Source organism: Amblyomma maculatum, chromosome 10, assembly GCF_055883805.1.
Source record: "Amblyomma maculatum isolate TAMU_Amacu chromosome 10, ASM5588380v1, whole genome shotgun sequence".
Lineage (NCBI taxonomy): Eukaryota > Metazoa > Arthropoda > Arachnida > Ixodida > Ixodidae > Amblyomma > Amblyomma maculatum.
Window position 1 is genome coordinate 71,922,680 of NC_139353.1, and position 20,413 is coordinate 71,943,092.

The 20,413-nt window shown below is 43.4% G+C and overlaps 1 long non-coding RNA gene across 1 annotated transcript; it reads right to left on the bottom strand.

The window, feature by feature from the left end:
* Window positions 1-4,689: 4,689 nt before the first annotated feature.
* Window positions 4,690-8,177, bottom strand: LOC146176768 (uncharacterized). The gene is made up of 2 exons (XR_014701562.1): window positions 7,700-8,177; window positions 4,690-7,604 (listed from the first exon to the last, which is right to left on the bottom strand). It is a non-coding gene; the product is annotated as an uncharacterized LOC146176768 (long non-coding RNA).
* Between the last annotated feature and the right edge of the window lie 12,236 nt (window positions 8,178-20,413).

The following is a 20,413-nucleotide window of genomic DNA, read 5'->3' on the forward strand; positions in this document are numbered from 1 at the left end:
GATGCAGAAGCCCATTTGAAAGCTATTTAGTGCACAACTCTCAGGCATGTTGTGACACTTAACAAATATGGTTCCTAAGCACAGCTTTAGTTTCTGCCCTGTGCCCCATTTTTCCATGTAGAGGTGACATCATTATCACTCAACCAATACTGCAGTCATTCTGCCTACAGCCACTATATATATAGTTGTTTAAACACATACATGGTCAAAACAGTGGCACATTACCCCCCCCCCCTCCCCCCTGTCTGTTATTCAACTTAGATGATAGTAAAAGGTTTTATAAAGGCAGACTGTAAGGTACAAATCACACACAGTTCAGTCGTTCAGTCGTGTCCGACTCTTCGTGACCCTATGGACCATGTCACGCCACGCTTTCTGGTCTCTCACTATCTTCCTAACATCACATAACTTCATCTGCAGTGCCTCGAGGATGCCATCTAACCATCGCGTTCGCTGCCTACCCCTTCTCCGGCGACCCTCAACCTTTCCCAACATCAAATCTTTCTCCAGCGACTCCTCTCTTCTCATCAGATGACCAAAGTAGCTGAGCTTTAACTTTAGAATTTGACCCTCCAATGAGCAATCAGGGTTTATGGTCGACAATATCGACTGATTTGATCTTCTGGCAGTCCAAGGAACTCTCAAGAGTCTTCGCCAGCACCACAATTCAAACGCGTCAATTCTTCGGCGGTCAGCCTTTTTCACAGTCCAATTCTCGCATCCATACATCACAACTGGAAAGACCATAGCACGTGTTATACGGATTTTGGTTGGCAGACTAATGTCTCTGCTCTTTACTAGGCAGTCAAGGCTAACCAGTGCTCTCTTTCCCAGAAGCAGGCGTCTCCTAATTTCATGGCTGCAGTCTCCTTCCGAGGTAATCTTGGAGCCCAAGAACAGAAAATCTGTCACAGCTTCCACTTCTTGTCCATTGATGCTCCAGGACTTGATAGGGCAAGACGCCATGATCTTTGTCTTTTTAATGTTCAGTTTAAGCCCAAACTTCTCACTCTCTTCTTGTACGCGCATCAGAAGTCTCTTGAGTTCCACTTCACTTTCTGCCATTAAAGTGGTATCATCCGCATATCTAAGGTTGTTGATACGTTTTCCAGCAATCTTCACTCCAGCTGAAGACTCGTCCAGACCGGCCTTCCTCATGATGCACTCTGCATATAGGTTAAATAGGCAGGGCGACAGTATGCAGCCTTGCCTCACTCCTTTCTCGATCGGAAACCAATCAGTAAGACCATGCCCAGTTCTGACTGTGGCCTCTTGCCCTTCATACAGGTTCCTGAGGAGACAGATGAGGTGAATTGGAACTCCCATCTCTTGGAGAGCTTGCCACAATCTGCTGTGATCTATGCAGTCAAACGCTTTCGCATAATCAATAAAGCAGAAGTAGATGGGTTTCTGGAACTCTCTTGCTTTTTCAATGATCCAGCGAAGGTTAGCAATTTGGTCTCTAGTTCCTCTGCCCTTGCGAAACCCAGCTTGCACGTCCGGAAGCTCCCGTACCACATACTGCTGCAGCCTACCTTGGAGGATTTTCAACATCACCTTGCTAGCATGCGAAATAAGCGCGATCGTGCGGTAGTTGGAACAATCTTTGGCACTGCCTTTCTTTGCAATGGGGATGTAAACTGACCTCCTCCAATCCTGTGGCCACTGCAGGGTTGTCCAAATCTTCTAACATAATGTATGCAGAATGTAGCGTCATGGTTGAGGTTTTGAAGCAATTCAGCTGGAATGCCATCAATTCCGCTAGCTTTGTTCTTAGCAAGGCTGGCTAAGGCCCATTCAACTTCCCTCTTCTGGATGCCCGGCTCGAGATCAGTAATCACAACCGTCTTATGTTGGGTTTGCTCATTCGGATCCTTCTTATACAGTTCTTCTGTGTATTCCTGCCACCTCTTCTTTATCTCTGAGGCTTCAGTGAGGTCCTTGCCTCGTTTGTCCTTTATCACGCCCAGCTTAGCACAGAAGCTTCCTTTGATATCTTTGATTGTCTTATACAGAGCTCTTGTGTTTCTTAATTGGCTGTTGTCCTCAACTGCTTGGCACTGTCCGTTCAGGGAGGCATTCTTATCTCTCCTTGCTATTTTCTGAAAATCCGCATTGAGAACCTTGTATCTTTCTCTTTCCCCCATAACTTTTGCCATCCTCCTTTCCTCAGCTATTTGCAAAGCCTCTTCAGATAACCAGTTTGCTTTCTTGCATTTCTTTTGCTTTGGAACTACCTTAGTAGCAACTGATTGTATTATGGCTGTGGCTAAAGGTACGTCGGACGGACCCGATCAATGGTCTTAAAGGTACGTCCGACGGACCCGGTGCGTTTTTCTTCGGGATCCGTCCGACGGATCCGGGAAATATTTTTCAGAGGTACGGCGGACGGACCCGATCGGTAGGGTTCTTCCGACGGACCCAACGCATTTTTCTCCGATATGGGCCTTGGGATCCGTCGGGAAAGCCGGACTCAGATGTGGTTGTAGCAACAACATGGTAGCCATATGTAGCCAAATCGAAGTTGGTATGAGGTGTACGTGCGAGGTGTAAGAAGTATGTACTACATACTGCATGCGTGAAATGTGAAATTACAAAGAATAGTACAGTGGCAAGAATAGTGCCTAGAATGGGTGATATACTACGTGATGGCATGATGATAGGTTTACGTGAGTTGGACCGCGGCAGGGTGGCAAGCACGACCAGAGCGCAAGCGCATGTAATCGCGGTGTTGACGGCCAGCCCGCGGCCCGCACGCCCGCTCATTTGGTCCTCGTTATTATGTGGATTAACGTCTACGACGGTCGTTATGTAATTATGTAGTTTTGATTCTTCAAAGTTTCCTCACTTCCATCTGTGATGAGATGCGTCACGTAACGCATCGCTTTCTGCTCGCATTGAGGTTTGGTGCTGCAAGTTCTACGTAGTACAAGCGGCGCTGAAAAAGCTGGGCACCGCCGGCGTGTCTCTAGCCCAAGCATCGCGTCATTCGTGTTTGTTGTACAACTGGAGGTGTGGTTTGTGCTTACCGTGAGATGCTGTGATTACGGATTACGTCCTACTAGAGTGCTGTGTGAGACTACGAAGAGTGCTGTGATGAGTGCGCCGATGTCCGGACGGACATCAGTGTGTCCGTTTATGATCGGCGATGTTGCACGTGCATGTCAGTGTTTATTAGGTGCAGTGGTAATTTATTTACACGCGCTGTACAACAATCAGACGAAAATAAGTCATCGACAATTTGTTAGCCTGTACTACAGAGCTCAAAACTCGGAAAATGGGAATGCACGATGCAGTTTTCGCATGTTGGAGTGCACCGAAAAATAAGTGCCCAGCCCACACCGCCGGGATGCGTATTACTACAGGTGAAATGGTGAAAATAGCTGCCTGGCACAGCACCTTTCTAAATGTTCAGGCTTTGTACTATTGTTGAAGGCCACTTTATCATTAATAAAGGAACGAATATGCTTTATGTGTTAATGACTAATGCTTTTTCAACATATTATGTTCATTTTTTTTTTTCGTTTTTCCTTAGTTTCCTTTGTTTTTCATGCTAGACAAACACAAATAGTACACTTTTAAACTTGTCAGTCCAAAGCTGAACATGAATATCTGCCATGCATGTGACAGCTTTAATGCTAGAAAGGTTGACATGTATAGCATGTACGTACACGCTGCGACATCTTAGTGGCACGTTAGGCTACTTGCCCCAAGGTCGTGATGTTTAATACCAGTGATGGCAGTCGCACTTTGGTGCAGGTGAAATGCAAATGCTTCTGTTTTCTGCAAGATGTCAATTCAAAGTACAAAGCCCAGGCAGTCAAATTAGTCTGGAGCTCTCCACTACGGTATTCTTCATAGCTACATATGTCACTTTAGGATGTGAAACCCTACATGCCACAGGTAGGCTGCATTGTTTTTTAGATTTTGTAACCTCTCATCTATGTTTTGCAACATTTGGCTAATTTTAGTTCCCAAACAGTTGCTAAAAATGAAACCGAAGCAGTTCTTGGCATGGTTTGCTGCTTAGATTAATTTGCTAATTGAAGTTCTTTGAAACTTGCATCAATGCTGGACAGTTCAAATAGCAAGCAGTTGAATTACAGAAATGACGTGGATCATGCATTTCAGTTCTGACAAGTGGAAAGTAACGGTCCCCTCCTTGCATGCATAGGTGCCTTTAGACAAATACATACTCGGGTGTGTGATTGTGACGCATATCAAGGGTCAACAGAAGGCCATGTGGAGCCAGTGTGATATTCTTCATGAAGGCTAAAGTAAAATTGTACAACAGCTGCTGTACCATGCAGAAAAAAAATTGATCATTTAGTGTATGATTAACTGACCATGAATAGCATCTTACTCAGAGTATGATGTGATATATATCTGGTTTAGCATCCCAAAATAACTACGGCTATGAGGAACACAATAGTTGAGGGCTCCGGTATGATTTCGACCATCTGGGGTTCTTTTACATGCACTGACACCGCACGGTGCATGACGGCCTATTGTTTCGCCTCTATTAAAATGTCTCTGCTGTGGCTGGAACCAAATCTGCATCTTTGGGTTCAGCAGCCAAGCACTCTAACTACTGAGCCAGCACAACGGGGCCAAGTATCAAAATGCATGCCATTACATTTCTTTCTAGCCTGTGGTTTTCTTCACAGAACTAATGTATACAAGGAAAAGTAAACAGCAAGAAAACACTAGTTTTATTGCACATTATATTCACATTTCAGCAAACATTCTCTAGGAAAAAATTTCTCATAATGTTTTCATGGAAACCATGAACAAAACAAAACAATGCACTTACTCCACTCGAATTATTAATGGGCAAGGTTGCATCTATGCTACTACACTGCGCTTATCACAAAACCACCAGCCCCATCTGCTTTGGCCAATCACTTGATGGAACTAACGGAGACAGATGTCGCACACCACAGACTGGTCGTCTCGCAACATATCTCTGCATATGTTGCATTTCAATTTCATGCCTTTCCACTTAGTTTCAACTGTTGCCAGCATTACTAGTCACCCATCTTTTCTGAAATTCGTTTTTACGCTGTTGGGATCAGCATCCTTGTTAACGACGGTCTCTGGCATTTTAGATGCTATCATTTTCACATCTTCCTCATCTGGAAGAACGAAGGAAATGACAAGCTTTGAGCAGACAAAAAATTAGGGAGACTCCTAATCTCCACCTGTAAGGGTATGGTGTGCCAGCGTTAATGGTTCTTGTCTGCAGATCCCACTGTGGATTCTCGTTAATTTACATGCCCTTTGCTACAAACATTACTACTAATTCCTTAATTCATGTCTCTGTTATCTCAGATATACTCATTAGCATATGGTCGTAGGCTGCCCTGTTAGGTGATAGACAACCTAGCATAGACCTCTGTAAGCCTCAACCTTTCTTAATTGGAGCTGAAACGTTGAAGCTGAAATATTTCAAATATAACTTTGTAAGCTTGGCTTAACAGCTCCTGCCATGTCGTGTGGCCTCGTGACATTTGGCTCGTGGCACTTTTGGCTTGTGCACAGGGGTCATCTGTTAAACACTGGTTAACATGCATGAAAAATACATTTTCACACAAACTGGTGGCAAATGGTCAAGTGGTGCACTGAAGATTCTGAAATGTATACCTATATTCATGCAAGGATCGCATCATCACATAACATGATCAAGAGTTCTATCAGTACCTGTAGTTACATAGCATACCTATATTCATGCAAGGATCGCATCATCACATAACATGATCAAGAGTTCTATCAGTACCTGTAGTTACATAGCATTTCAATGCCCATTAAAGGACCACCTCAGACAATGGTTGTTGTTATCTCAAGACCTGTTCTAACAGCGTACTGACGCCATTCCACTGAGCGATGGACATGTATATGCATACCCTAGATAGCTCATATTGTGGATCTCATTTATTTCTATGACTTCCAAGGAGTTCCTGTCGTCAGAAACTTTATGAAATCGGGGCAGTAGTCTTGAAAGGTGATGAAAAGAAATAACCAGGTTACCTTGACGCAATGCTAAATTAGAGGGTGAATATGCTGCATGAAGATACCAAGAAGCTTGTACAAAGAAAAGTGAGAGTGAAATGGCAGGATTTTTGAAACATTGAAATAAACTACAAACTACACTTGTCAAACCTGTCATTAAGGAATGGAAATCATGCAGTAATCAAAAACGCAACATGGAAGCCATTTTAGGTCATCTTCACAAAACACATACCCACACCTCACACACAGCTTCATACTTATGAAAGAGGACAAACCAATATGCAAGGAGTGTGGAGATGAACTAACAATAAACCATATCTTACACATGCGCCAGAGTCGAGAAAAGAGGAAACATTTTGTACAATTTCCAACAGATCCATTTCCATCCCAGCATGATCCTAGGAGAGACGTGCAAATTTCCTGCATTTTTGGTTTCCTAAAATGTTCCTAAAAGAGCTACATCCTAAAGAACTTTTTTAGTCATTACACACAAAATAAATACATTAAACCTTGTTCTTGGTGCATGGCAGCATTAGTCGCTTAGGCACCATAAAAATCAACACAATGCTGTAAGGTATACCTTGGTTAGCTATGTTATATGAGACAAGCTTTCGGCCTGGTGTGGTCCTTATTCACGTGACAGCGCTGTCATGAGGGTCTATGTCCCAGCGATCGGAAAGTGACCTATTCCAATAATTTTACAAACTGAAGGTGATTGTACAGATTTCTAAAGACTGGAGTGCTCAACTGTTTTATCAACGTCCGCCTGCTTTGACAGCCTGGAGTGAAACTGTTGAAGAGAATACATTTTTGAACATTTAACGCGTTTCTGAAGGCGTTGCTTTCAATTACGGGGCCAACAAAAAGCAGGTGAATGTCAAACGCCGCCTAGATAGGCTTTCTAGCAAGACAGCGGTGTAGCGTGGAAAATCGCTCCGCCGATCCATCGCTGGCGCCGCTGACTTGAAAGGCGAACTGTTCAAACTTATATAGCTACTGACCACACCTGAAACACTGAATTGCGCATGATCAAGGCAGAATTTCTTTAACACTGAGCACTGGTAGCTATCGATTTCGCGCCCAATATTGTGAAAATCTGTCCTCTCTTCGATCATTGATACGTCCACGGTTGAACATTTATGCGCCTCGGGGTAGGCCAGCCGTGGGAACATGGATGCGTGGTTGTAGCAACGATCGCTTGCATGGCACACTCTGCAAAATTCCAAGAGTCAGCTTCTTCAACGAAATGTGCAGCGCACATTTTCTACCGCGTACCTAAGCCCGGCGATGCATGCATATCGATCCCGATCGTTTCAAAGCTGCGCGGCCGTTCAGTCGGGTCACGCTAACCTCGAGCATGCGGGGGTTTAAACTACATGTACACAAACTTCAACGACAAGAAAAAGATGCAGCCTAAGCACTTTAGTCAAGTAATCCCCTATATACCAAAGAACATTGCTGTTCACAGGGAATTCGGATCATTCACGCTTCCGGCTTTCCGGTTGTGCACTCTTGCGGTGCGGTGCAGTAGGTCTTCGCCTCGACGAGTCGATGTGCAGGCCTCTAGTAGATTCGGCATGTCTTCTGCCACGGCTCTGAGGTAGAATTTAAACGAAGAATTTAGCTAAAAACATCCTGTTTCCTCGGTCTGCATGTGAGGAACGAGCAGAATGCCATTTCACATACATACTTTGGACTGCCGAATGTTCAGCTGCACGACGAGGTGTGTGTGTGTTGTGCCGGCGCTAGATCTTCAGAGGTCGATGCTGGACCTAAGACAGCGTAAATGCTAGGAATAGCTCGCTCGCATTACGGGCAGATCGAGGTGATAGTTTAGTGCGAAGCGAAAGCTGCTCGTGAATGTGCGTATCTCGATGCCAGCTGGTGGAGCTGGTGCAGTACGTAGCATATCGCCTGCAGCTATGTGCTTGACAGCGATGTTTGCCGTACACAACCCTAAGTGAAGACCGTGATCTATGTTAGAACGGATACACTCTTCGTAGCACCTCATCGAGAGTCGCGGCTAGCTGATATCATAGAGGATGAGATCCATTCACGCGTAGCAAGCGGAATGGGGCCGCGTTCGACGTGCATATAGCCATGAGCCTGTATATCGACGTCCGCCGTATCTTTACGAGAATCGAATGGATCCGTCGGACGTACCTTTAGACACTTCGTTGTATTATATCACGAACATCAGTCCACATCTCTTCGGGCTCTCTGTCTTCTAGATCTAATTCTTGAAATCGATTCCTCACTTCCACAGCATATTCTAATGGAATTTGATCCAGATCATACCTGAAAGGCCTTCTAGTTTTCTGCGTTTTCCTCAATCGAAGCTTAATTTTGGCAACAAGAAGCTGATGATCGGTGCCACAATCGGCCCCAGGCCTTGTTTTTACTGCTTGTATGGCGCTTTTCCATCTCTGCCGGCAAAGAATATAATCGATCTGATTCCTGTACAGACCGTCCGGTGAAGTCCATGTGTACAGGCGCCTCTTGTGCTGTTGAAAATGAGTATTCGCTATGGTCAGGTTGTTTTCCTGACAAAACTCTACTAGCCTCTGCCCAGCTTCATTTGGCTCGCCGAGACCGAACTTGCCTATAATCCGGATATTTCTTCACTCCCGAACTTAGCATTCCAGTCCCCTATGAAAGAAAACGAAGTGTCTAAAGGTACGTCCGACGTATCCATTCGATTCTCGTAAAGATACGGCGGACGTCGATATACAGGCTCATGGCTATATGCACGTCGAACGCGGCCACATTCCGCTTGCTACGCGTGAATGAATCTTATCCTCTATGATATCAGCTAGCCGCGACTCTCGATGAGGTGCTACGAAGAGTGCATCCGTTCTAACATATATATCACGGTCTTCACTTAGGGTTGTGTACGGCAAGCATCGTTTTCACGCACATAGCTGCAGGCGATGCTACGTACTGCACCAGCTCCACCAGCATCGAGATACGCACATTCACGAGCAGCTTTCGCTTCGCACTAAACTATCACCTCGATCTGCCCGTAATGCGAGCGAGCTATTCCTAGCATTTACGCTGTCTTAGGTCCTGCATCGACCTCCGAAGATCTAGCGCCGGCACAACACACACACACCTCGCCGTGCAGAACATTCGGCAGTCCAAAGTATGTATGTGAAATGGCATTATGCTCGTTCCTCACATGCAGACCGAGGAAACAGGATGTTTCTAGCTAAATTCTTCGTTTAAATTCTACCTCAGAGCCATGGCACAAGACATGCCGAGTCTACTAGAGGCCTGCGCTGCTACTGCGGCAAGCTGCACATCGACTCGTCGAGGCGAAGACCTACTGCACCGCACCGCAAGAGTGCACAACCGGAAAGATCCGAATTCTCTGTGAACAGCAATGTTATTTGGTATTTAGGGGAAGACTAGACTAAAGTGCTTAGGCTGCATCTTTTTCTTGTCGTTGAATTTTGCGTACATGTAGTTTAAACCCCCGCATGCTCGAGGTTAGCGTGACCCGACTGAACGGCCGCGCAGCTTTGAAACGATCGGGATCGATATGCATGCGTCGCCGGACTTAGGTACGCGGTAGAAAATGTGCGCTGCACATTTCGTTATAGAAGCTGAATCTTGGAATTTTGCAGAGTGTGCCATGCAAGTGATCGTTGCTACAACCACGCATCCATGTTCCAACGGCTGGCCTACACCGAGGCGCATAAATGTTCAACCGTGGACGTATCAATGATCGAAGAGAGGACAAATTTTCACAATATTGGGCGCGAAATCGATAGCTACCAGTGCTTAGTGTTAGAGAAATTCTGCCTTGATCATGCGCAATTCAGTGTTTCAGGTGTGGTCAGTAGCTATAACTTTGAACAGTTCGCCTGTCAAGTTAGCGGCGCCAGCGATGGACCGGCGGAGCGATTTTCCACGCTACACCGCTGTCTTGCTAGAAAGCCTACCTAGGCGGCGTTTGACATTCAGCTGCTTTTTGTGGGTCCCGTAATTGAAAGCAACGCCTTCAGAAACACGTTAAATGTACAAAAATGTATTCTATTCAACAGTTTCACTCCAGGCTGTCAAGGCAGGCGGACGTTGATAAAACATTTGAGCACTCCAGTCTTTAGAAATCTGTAGAATCGCCTTCAGTTTGTAAAATTATTGGAATAGGTCACTTTCCGATCGCTGGGACATAGACCCTCATGACAGCGCTGTCACGTGAATAAGGACCACACCAGACCGAAAGCTTGTCTCATATAACATAGCTAACCAAGGTATACCTTACAGCATTGTGTTGATTTTTATGGTGCATAAGCGACTAATGCTGCCATGCACCAAGAACAAGGTTTAATGTATTTATTTTGTGTGTAATGACTAAAATGTTCTTTAGGATGTAGCTTGTTTGGGAACATTTTAGGAAACCAAAAATGCAGGAAATTTTCACGTCTCTCCTAGGATCATGCTGGGATGGAAAGAGATCTGTTGCAAAATTGTACAAAATGTTTCCTCTTATTTTGTCGACTCTGGCGCACGTGTAAGATATGGTTTATTGTTAGTTCATCTCCACACTCCTTGCATATTGGTTTGTCCTCTTTCATAAGTATGAAGCTGTGTGTGAGGTGTGGGTATGTGTTTTGTGAAGATGACCTAAAATGGCCTCCATGTTGTGTTTTTGATTACTGCATGATTTCCATTCCTTAATAACAGGTTTGACAAGTATAGTTTGTAGTTTATTTCAATGTTTCAAAAATCCTGCCATTTCACTCTCACTTTTCTTTGTACAAGCTTCTTGGTATCTTCATGCAGCATATTCACCCTCTGTAATTTAGCATTGCATCAAGGTAACCTGGTTATTTATTTCATCACCTTTCAAGACAACTGTCCCGATTTCATAAAGTGTAGGGTTTCTGACGACAGGAACTCCTTGGAAGTCATAGAAATAAATGAGATCTACAATAATGAGCTATCTAGGGTATGCATACACATGTCCATCGCTCAGTGGAATGGTGTCAGTACGCTGTTAGAACAGGTCTTGTGGTAACAACCATTGTCTGAGGTGGTCCTTTAATGGGCATTGAAATGCTATGCAACTGCAGGTACTGATAGAACTCTTGATCATGTTATATGATGCGATCCTTGCATGCATATAGGTATACATTTCAGAATCTGCAGTGCACCACTTGACCATTTGCCACCAGTTTGTGTGAAAATGTATTTTTCATGCATGTTAACCAGTATTTAACAGATGACCCCTGTGCACAAGCCAAAAGTGCCACGAGCCAAATGTCACGAGGCCACACGACACGGCAGGAGCTGTTAAGTCAAGCTTACAAAGTTATATTTGAAATATGTTCTGGGACGTTTCAGCTCCAATTAAGAAAGGTTGAGGCTTACAGAGGTCTATGCCAGGTTGTCTATCACCTAACAGGGCAGCCTACGACCGTATGCTAATGAGTATATCTGAGGTAACAGACATGAATTAAGGAATTAGTAATTATGTTTGTAGCAAAGGGCATGTAAATTAACGGGAATCCACAGTGGGATCTGCAGACAAGAACCATTAATGCTGGCACACCATACCCCTACAGGTGGAGATTTGGAGTCTCCCCAATTTTTTTCTGCTCAAAGCTTGTCATTTCCTTCATTCTTCCAGATGAGGAAGATGTGAAAATGATAGCATCGAAAATTCCAGAGACCATTGTTAACAAGGATGCTGATCCCAACAGCATAAAAAGGAACTTCAGAAAAGATGGGTGACTAGTAATGCTGGCAACAGTTGAAGCTAAGTGGAAAGGCATGAAATTGAAATGCAACATATGCAGAGATATGTTGCGAGACGACCAGTCTGTGGTGTGCGACATCTGTCTCCGTTAGTTTCATCAGATTGGCCAAAGCAGATCGGGCTTGTGGTTTTGTGATAAGTGCAGTGTAGTAGCATAGATGCAACCTTGCCCATTAATAATTGGATTGGAGTAAGTGCATTGTTTTGTTTTTGTAAGATGTTCATGGTTTCCATGCAAACATTATGGGAAATTTTTTCCTAGAGAATGTTTGCTGAAATGTGAATTATAATGTGCAATAAAACTAGTGTTTTCTTGCTATTTACTTTTCCTTGTATACATTAGTTCTGTGAAGAAAACCACCGGCTAGAAGGAAATGTAATGGCATGCATTTTGATACTTGGCCCCGTTGTGCTGGCTCAGTAGTTAGAGTGCTTGGCTGCTGAACCGAAAGATGCAGATTTGGTTCCAGCCACAGCAGGGCCATTTCAATAGAGGTGAAACAATAGGCCGTCATGCACCGTGCGGTGTCAGTGCATGTAAAAGAACCCCAGGTGGTCGAAATTATACCGGAGCCCTCAACTATTGTGTTCCTCATAGCCGCAGTTATTTTGGGATGCTAAACCAGATATATATATCACATCATACTCTGAGTAAGATGCTATTCATGGTCAGTTAATCATACACTAAATGATCAATTTTTTTCTGCATGGTACAGCAGCTGTTGTACAATTTTACTTTAGCCTTCATGAAGAATATCACACTTGCTCCACATGGCCTTCTGTTGACCCTTGATATGCGTCACAATCACACACCCGAGTATGTATTTGTCTAAGGGCACCTATGCATGCAAGGAAGGGACCGTTACTTTCGATTTGTCAGAACGGAAATGCACGATCCACATCATTCCTGTAATTCAACTGCCTGCTATTTGAACTTTCCAGCATTGATGCAAGTTTCAAAGAACTGCAATTAGCAAATTAATCCAAGCAGGAAACCATGCCAAGAACTGCTTCGGTTTCATCTTTAACAACTGTTTGAGAACTAAAATTAGCCAAATGTTGCAAAACATAGATGAGAGGTTACAAAATCTAAAAAACAATGCAGCCTACCTGTGGCATGTAGGGTTTCACATCCTAAAGTGACATATGTAGCTATGAAAAATACCGTAGTGGAGAGCTCTAGACTAATTTGACTGCCCGGGCTTTGTACTTTGCGTTGGCATCTTGCAGGAAACAGAAGCATTTGCATTTCACCTGCACCAAAGTGCGACTGCCATCACTGGCATTAAACATCACGACCTTGGGGCAAGTAGCCGAACGTGCCAGTAAGATGTCGCTCCGTCTACGTACATGCTATACACGTCAACCTTTCTAGCATTAAAACTGTCACATGCATGGCAGATATTCATGTTCAGCTTTGGACTGACAAGTTTAAAAGTGTACTATTTGTTTTTGTCTAGCATGAAAAACAAAGGAAACTAAGGAAAAACGAAAACAAAAATGAACATATGTTGAAAAAGCACTAGTCATTAACACATAAAGCATATTCGTTCCTTTATTAATGATAAAGTGGCCTTCAACAATAGTACGAAGCCTGAACATTTAGAAAGGTGCTGTGCCAGGCAGCTATTTTACAGAAACCTGAACCATTTCACCTGTAGTAATGCGCATCCCGGAGGTGTGGGCTGGGCATTTATTTTTCGGTCCACTCCAACATGCGAAAACTGCATCATGTGCATTCCCATTTTCCCAGTTTTGAGCTCTGTAGTGCAGGCTAACAAATTGTCGATGACTTATTTTCGTCTGATTGTTGCACAGCGCGTGTAAATAAATTACCACTGCACCTAATAAACACTGACATGCACGTGCAACATCGCCGATCATAAACGGACACACTGATGTCCGTCCGGACATCGGCGCACTCATCACAGCACTCTTCGTAGTCTCACACAGCACTCTAGTAGGCAGTAATCCGTACATCACAGCATCTCACGGCAAGCACAAACCACACCTCCAACAAACACGAATGACGCGATGCTTGGGCTAGAGACACTCCGGCGGCACCCAGCTTTTTTAGCGCCGCTTGTATATGTACTACGTAGAACTTGCAGCACCAAACCTCAATGCGAGCAGAAAGCGATGCGTTACGTGACGCATCTCATCACAGATGGAAGTGACGAAACTTTGAAGAATCAAAACTACATAACTACATAACGACCGTCATAGACGTTAATCCACATGATAACGAGGACCAAATGAGCGGGCGTGCGGGCCGCGGGCTGGCCGTCAACACCGCGATTACATGCGCTTGCGCTCTGGTCGTGCTTGCCACCCTGCCGCGGTCCAACTCACGCAAACTCACGTAAACCTATCATCATGCCATCACGTAGTATATCACCCATTCTAGGCACTATTCTTGCCACTGTAGTATTCTTTGTAATTTCACATTTCACGCATGCAGTATGTAGTACATACTTCTTGCACCTCGCACACCTCATACCAACTTCGATTTGGCTACATATGGCTACCATGTTGTTGCCAAGGGATCTAAAAACGTTGGTTGTTGCTACAACCACATCTGTGAATCTCGGATCCGTCCGGCTTTCCTGACGGATCCCAAGGCCCATATCGGAGAAAAATGCGTTGGGTCCGTCGGAAGAACCCTACCGATCGGGTCCATCCGCCGTACCTCTGAAAAATATTTCCCGGATCCGTCCGTCGTATCCCGAAGAAAAACGCACCGGATCCGTCGGACGTACCTTTAAGACCATCGATCGGGTCCGTCCGACGTACCTTTAGCCACAGCCATGAGAAAAACGACGTCTGATGGTGGGGTGCGGTCTAAAAGGCATTGTAGGTCCGCATAAAATCTCTCAACGTCAGCTTCTTCAGCAGTAGTGGTCGGTGCATAGACTTGGATAACTGTTATGTTGAAAGGGTGACCTGGATCCGAAGTGAAATCATTCGGTCATTTTTGGGGTTGTACCCTAGCATTGCTTTGCCCATTCTTCTGTTTACTATGAGAGCGACCCCATCCCTTCTCTTGGATTCGTGCCCACAATAAAAGACATAATGGTCACCGGAGTTAAATTCTCCCATTCCGGTCCACTTGAGCTCGCTGATACCCAAGATATCAATGTTCAATCTGTTTATTTCTCGCTTGACGACATCCTGTTTACCTTGCGTCATAGATCTTAGATTCCATGTTGCTATGTGATATATCTCCTTGCAACATCGGACTTTCCGGTCGCTTCGCGACGCATCCACAACTGAGCGTCCTTTTGGCTTTAACCCAGCCGCTTCATTCGTCCTGGAGCTACTAGGAATCGCCCTTTGTTCATCCCCAGTAACATGTGGAACGCCTGCCAACCTGGGGGGCTCATCTTCCGGCGCCATATCATTAATGGTATTGTGACTGGCCATAGGGTTTTCTTGGCAGGAAATACTGGAGTGGGTTGCCATTACCTTCTCCAGTGAATCACATTTTGTCAGAACTCTCTGCCGTGACCTGTCTATCTTGGGTGGCCCTACAAAGCAGAGCTCACGACTTCATCGAGTTTCGCAAGCCCCTCCGCCAGGAAAGCAGGGTACAAATCACCTGTTAATAAATTGACAATGGCAGCAGTCTGTAAGTTTTAGTTCTCACCTAGCTGTTATATAATTCATCTCAATTGATCTTTTAAATGTTCTACAAATTTTTATCTTTGGTATGTGTGCATTATTTTGTACACTCATATTTGAAAAAAAGCATTTAAAATTTTGCAACGTATGCACCTATGCATTGAACGCATCACTGTCTGTGACCAATATTATTTGGCTCGATGAATTTGCTTTCTCCTCTGTCTATCAAGACCCGCCTCTGCAGACAGAGTTGTAGTTTTTACATCATACGGCGCGGTTCAGGTGTCCACAGAGCAAGTGTGACAGATACTGCGCCTTTCCCTTCCTATGAACCAACCAACCAACCAACCAACCACTGCTACTGAAATAAAAGCTTCTTTTTGTATTTTGACAACTATTTTCATACAAACAGTTGGGCACGAAATTTTACATTTGATAAACAAAATACTATACAAAATACCAGTCAATTGAAATCAAAGTTCCATTTTTTAAATATTTAGAAAAGGTTACACTTTAGTTAGCCACATTTGCTTGCATTAACCACTTTGCATATTTAAAAATTATTATTTGTAAACACGTGTGTTCTCTTGAAAGAAAAAAAAGGAACATATTATTCATATCTAGGACAATATATTACCATTTTCTCCACGGAAAACATATACCTAAAAGACAAGCCTGCCTCAATCACAGGTAAAGCAGGAAGGTGCTCATATACACCCAGCTAAAATAAACAATATGCAAGCACTAATTGAGATCACACGTTTCATGAGTTGATCTTATAGCTACTAGTGTACAGGAACTATGCTGGCACTGCCTCTCCAGAGAAGAAATTTTGGTTCTCAGGAAACACTCCATGTTGATGGTTTTTATATTTTTGTAACTTATAGTGAGATGCAATTAAAAAATAAAGTTGCTAACTATGGGTTACAATACACGGCATGTTAACTACACCAACAAGTTAGATGCATTGCAAATGTTGTGCTTGCAAATTGTTTTTGTCATAGCCGAGTGTTATTGCACACGTGCTAGCACAAAGTTCACAACCATTTCTTCCAGCGTGGTTGGCCAACAACAAAAGAATGCTGCACACGTTCACGCACACAGTTGTTCCCCACTGTCTCCTAGTCATAGTGGGCCTTTTCGCCCCACCTGCGCACACATCTCTCGACATCGACCACTTGCCGTGTGGTGTCACCCTAGTCGGTGGCCGATAGTCCACGAAAGTTTTGATGATAAACGTTTCATTCCTTTAAAAAGAGCAGCTATAACAGCAAACTACATTCTCTCATGGAGCAATTGTGTTTGGTTGCTACAGCAGACTTAATTGGGTCAATCTAACTATAGTCTCACAGTACTGTGTTGCACATATGTAAAGCTTGTACTCATAGTACACCTAAATTGGTTTTATGCATCATAAAAAACAAAAACCTTAAACACAATGCCCACCACGGTGGCTCGTTGATTAGGGCACTATGTGTATTAATATCTATATATATACTCATTCGGGTTTCCAGATTTATTTTAAGCCGCAAAACCACAAAAGCAAAATACAAAACAGGTGCACAAGTGTTGTATAATGTCCTCATGTGGGGCATGTCAACTGTGCATCCCTCATAAGTGCCACTACGGAATGTGAAATCTCACGATTTTTAATTTACAAACACACAGGACTTGAAACCATACCGGAATATACAGTATTTTTCTTTTTTTTTTTGCAGCAAAGTGTTATCTCTGTACTGTTACAAAAAGTTCAGAAGAATCGGTGTCATTTTGGAGGAAGTAAAGGTATGTGACCGATGAACTGCATATAATTCATATCATTATAACTGCACAGTACTCTAAAGCCACAAAGAGTTTGACTAAACAGAAAGCACATTAGATTTTCCCGCACGCTCAACAACAAGCGCATCACTTATTTAGATGATGGCTGTGCTGTACAAATAGCATAGATTGTCTAGAAAAGCAAATGGCCCAGGATTGCTATAACTGCCGTGGCTATCCAATGGGCACAGCACTACCCCTTTCACACACCTGAATCTCAGCTCTTTCATGATGCAGTGAGCCAAGGTGAGGGACACTTGGTCAACTTGAACAAGATGCTACTGATGCGCTAGTCAAATTGTAGTACAAGTTTTAGAACCATTGATCATTTCATGAAATGTTAGATGTTTTTTGTACATACTTTTTTACGAGAAACAAAGCCAACACTTGCGCCTTGCATATTTTGAACACACTGCTCACCAGTTAAAAATGGACCTCTTGGGTCGATGCCTTTCACTTGGTGTACCCCTGTGAACCTGGAAATAGATAGAAGAGAAAACAGAGTCCACTGCAAGGTAACCAAGTGAAAGATATTGTGTGGTAATTACATGCAGCAATGATGCAATGGTCAACTGGCTAAAGTGGGCAATAAATAAGCACATGCTGGTATGTAGGTAGCAATAACAAAACATCAAAAACATTTTTTTAAAAAGTGTGCGTACCAATGAACCACCTTGTCAGTTCATATAGAGCAGCTAGTCCCATAGTTATAGGCTACTTTGCAATGTTTCAAGTCTTCTTAGTTTAAAAAGCTTCTTGCTGTTGCAAGTCATGATGCAGTTTAAGAACAAAAAATTCAATAGAGCACAGCTAGAAGGAGGCAGCCCCTCTGTCAAAAAGTGCTGCAAAAAGCATGTGAAAATGTAGCAACAAATATTACAGCTACTATAATATGATATGTGAAAATTAATGAGAACACCAAAGGGGCAATCAGATAATTGATTTTTTGGCATTTTAATGTATGTGGATCCTTGTGCCATATGAGAAAGCTTCAAAACAATATCCAAACATAGAAAGCACGCCATATGATCAAAACGTGAACAAAAATATTCAAGCACTTCAAAAGCACTGGGCATACTACCTTGCTCTAAAACACTACTGTATTTTGTGCATCTGCTTCAAATCCCTGAGCTTGATTTCTTATGTCTGTAATGATGTTTCTGCATCTAACAAATCACTGCATGTGAAGTGGAGTTATTAAGCTGGATGCTTTCAACACTGAGAGCAGCACATGCCAAACAGAGAACAGTAGCAGCAGAAAAAAAAAAATGCAGAGACATTTCTATAGTGTGATGTGAAAAATCTACTTTTGCAGTATTCACTGTATTTTGGCCACAGACACGTAGGTAGGAGATGCATGTTCACCAATTGTTGTTCTAAATCATTCACAAGGGCATTTGTAGGGCATGGGGGGGGAGTATGAAGCTTCTACACATCCAAGTATATATACATACACATACATATACACACACCAGACACAAACGCATACACAGCATACTTTGCAGAAGGAGGACTGTAGCTTGTGCATTGAAAGCAGGCCAGAAAATGCAGCCGCTAAATGGGCACAGCCACCTATAAGTCACGAGAGAAAATAAAAATAAACAATAAAAATGGAAAGCGTAGCAATTGCGCATAGCATCAGGCGTCTTTTAGGGCTGATGTAGACGCATCTCATTAGTGACCAGGAGCCAAATGGTGAGTTATAAACACCATCAATACAACTTGATTTTAAAAAACATTCGCAGCCAGATGTTATACTAGAATTATTACTCCAAGTTAATCTTAATTTGCAATTATGATTGCAAATAAAAATGTTGGAGTGTCAACATTTTGGCAGAGACCTGCTTGGTCAGGGGCAAAACTAGAGAGATAAGACTGCGGCACACTGACCAGAGCATCACGGGAGAAACACATTTTAGGAGGACATTACCGGGAAGGCAGATGACCTGTTGTTCTCCCCAACTCATGTGACTTATGCACTGGTAACAACCTTTCCCGCAGCATATAGTGACATTTAAAAAGTGTCCCTCTTGCTCCCAGCCAGTCAGCCCTGAAGAGAGCACCAGTCAGCACCAACATCAGTTTCTCTCATGAAACTCTGCTTGGAGTGTTACACTCTCCTTCAATTCTCTAATACAGTGCAGTTGAGGTGACTGGTGTGTACCACAGCTCAGTAGCAAACTTAGTATGCTCCGCCATTGTTTCCTTATTCCTAACTCCACAACATGCATGCTCCTGCCAGTGGGTTACCAACATTCCAACTGAGACCCCAACCTTAATGTAAGTGTGGTGATAATTATGTCACTTCCAAGCATGCTGCCAGGCAATTACACTAAAGTCATTAGCACTGCCTTTGGCCGCTTAAAGGGCAACTCCGGGGGTTTTTTGACATTTGAATATTCTAATAAAACTTTTACTGTAGATTCTCCTCTACGTCCTGACGCATTCTACAAAATTTGGGCGCCGTACGATAATCCGTTCGCGCGCAACACGACTTTAAAATAGGCTGCTTTCATGGCTTAAGTACAGACTAATCCTGCCGGCAACACTGAGTTTCTGACGTCACAAACAGTATACCGGCGTTACTGTCCACTTCCCGCATGATTATGAAATTGTGAGGCTTATATTGAACTACCTCAGACATTTTATGCAATGCTTCATGATTTCCATACGTTATTGTCACCATCCAACGCGCGTACGAGTGTTTCTCTAATACTGAGTGTGACGTCACCATTTCGTCACCTGGGACGTCGTTTCTGGCCGTGAAAGCAGTTTCGGTTTCGAATTGCTGTTTTTTCTTTTTAAAAATACTTCTAATTGGAATTTCCAAAAACGGTATTTTGTGTTCGAGTGAGGACGTGCTGAGGAATGTAATTCAACCAAAAACACAGAATGATGGAAAAACCACCGGAGTTGACCTTTAATGCAGTGACTGTGTATCCCAGTTCTCTGTATTGGGGAACCAATGCACTGAACCTCTAAGTCCTCCCTTTGCTGCTGTTTGAGGTTTACAGGGGGTACTTCAAGGAAAGATTTACACATCATTTAACCTTCCCGTGAACTGTCCCCATGACTGATTATAATTATTGAGAGGTTGGCTCTTAAGAAGGTTTAAAACTGGCCCTGAAACAATATTTACGGTAACATTCATATGTAGCCAATCTATAGATACCAATATGTGGGCTTTGTGAGTATTTG